Below are 2488 nucleotides of genomic sequence, written 5' to 3' on the forward strand. Positions count from 1 at the left end.
GAACCGATGTCTCCCACGCGTTTGCTGATCCTGTTCTTGGCTCTGCCGTGGGGCAGCCTCAGCGACACTTTCTCACCTGAATCCCTGAACAAGAGGGAAGAAGGAAGCCGACACTTGGAGCGAGAGACAGAGTCAGGGAGACAAGGAAAGAACAGAGCTATCTCTGATGAACAGGTGACGAGCAAAAATGTTCCCCAAAATTCAGAGCCGGGAGCATCTCATACGCACCGGCCAACAGCCTCACGTCCACTTCCTCGTATCCACTCATCCATCCCTGGTGCTCCTTTCGCCTTCGTGATGAGCAAAGACTGACCGACCTCTCCCAGTTTCTTCTCATTTGGGGTGGTGACTGAGTGGAAATAAATCAGGATCCATCAGTGTCCCCAGTATGTCTCTCCCTGATGGGATAACGCTACCACGAAGAGCCTCCCACTCTGTGGCCTCCATTTACAGGAAACATGGAGGAATTAACCAGGATCGAAGTGGGAAATTCCTAGAAAGTCAACAAAAGGTCAAGAAGGTCTACGTTGTCCCTCTGTCAATGTGTTGGACAGCTACCCTACGCCGTGATAAGCGCTGGCGTGGTGCAACAAGCAAGGTAAGCGTGACCTTCACCCTCGAGGAGCTTAGGACCTAGCCGTTCCAGCGTCCTTGATCACAAACCAGACCAAGGACATTAACACAGCCAAGAAGCTGCCTTGGCTAGAAACACACAATGGAATGTTATGCAGCCTTGAACAGCAATGAAATCCTGACACATGCTACACTGTGGATGAACCTGGAAAACGTCATGCTAAGTGAAATAAGCCACACACAAAAAGACAAATACTGCAGGATGCCATTGATATGGGGTACCCAGAGTACTCAAGGGCACAGACACCGAAAGTGGAATGCTGATTACCGGGGGCTGGGGAGCGGCGACTGGGAGGTTAGCATTTAATGAGCACACGGGTTTTTCAGTTCGGGATGATGAAAAAGTTCTAGAGACAGGTGATGGGAATGGTTGCATAGCAATGCGAACATTATTAATACCACTGAATTTTACACTTAAAAATGGCCAAAATGGTACATTTTATGTTATGTATATTTTACCACTATTAAAAAAAAAGCTTTCTCCATAAATACTTCTCCCTAGCACCCACCCCTGCTGTTAGCCCCTTATTTTAGTTGAACTACCATTGGTCTACACAGTATTCACTCAAAAACATTAGCAGGGCATGGTGACACCTGCCTGCAGTTCCAGCTGCTCAGGACGCTACGGCAGGAGGATGTTTTGAGCCCAGGAGTTCAAGTCCAGCCTAAGCAACATAGTAAAACCATGTCTTAAAGTAAATAAAAGTAAATTAAACATTAAAAATGAATGGCGTGTTCCCACACTGCTCTGGGCACTGGGAATACGCAGGTAAACAAGGCAGAAGTTTCCTGTTCTCAGGGGCTTACATTTTAGATCAGACAAGAAATAAATAAATTGCAAAGCTGCACCCCCAACAGACTCCATTTTGGCCCTGTTTTATTTTCATCCTTCCTACTTACCGCAATTAAACGCAGTACATATTTCACTGCTTCGTGCTGTGTGCCTGTGTCCCTCGACCTGTTGGAATATGAGCGCTGTAGGATGGATTTCGTTGATTAACCCTGAGCCTAGAATAATATCTGGCAGATGATAATCACCAATACGTGTGCAAAATGAATAAAAGTCAACAAAAAGTTAATAGGCTATGTTTTATTGTGACAAATGCTTTAAAGGAAAGAAAGAGCAGACTGTGATGAAGTGGAGAAAAAACTTAAGAAGAAAAAGGATAAACTAACTTGGGGTGTGTGATTTCAAACTAGTTGATCAGAGAAGTGGTGTTTTTTTTTTTTTAATATAATTTAAGATGACATTTGAATTGACACCCGAAGGACAGGCAGGAGATCTCCATGGAGCCCTCTGGATGAAGAGTATTCCAGGCAGGGGAAATAGCAAGTGCAAAGGCCCTGAGGCAGAAAAAAAATCTTCATGTGCTGGGGGAACAGAAAAAAACCAATGGGGCTGAAGGGTAGTGTGTAAAAGCTGGGCATGGTCCCAAACAAGGTCAGAAAGGTCAGTAGGGACCAGGTCTTAGAGGATCTCACAGTCCATGTAAGGAAATCGGGTTTTTATGCTAAGTGTGATGGGAAGCCACTGAAACAATTATTTCTGTGTAAGATAGGTTTTTTTAAAATTATGGTAAAATACACATAATATAAAACACTATTTTAATCTCTGTTATAGTACAGTAGTAATGAGTGCATTCATATTGTTGTATGGCATCGCCATTATCCGTCTCAAGAATTTTTGCATCACCCCAACCTGAAACTCTGTTCCCATTTAATAACTTCCCGTCCCCCCTCCCATCTTCCTCCCTGCCAACCACCATTCTACTTTCTGTCTGTGAGTCTGACTACTCTAGATACCTCATCTCAGCGGAGTCATACAGTGTCTGCCCTTTTGCGACTGGCTTATTTC

Source organism: Propithecus coquereli, unplaced genomic scaffold (assembly GCF_000956105.1).
Source record: "Propithecus coquereli isolate 6110/MARCELLA unplaced genomic scaffold, Pcoq_1.0 Scaffold180, whole genome shotgun sequence".
NCBI classification, from domain to species: domain Eukaryota; kingdom Metazoa; phylum Chordata; class Mammalia; order Primates; family Indriidae; genus Propithecus; species Propithecus coquereli.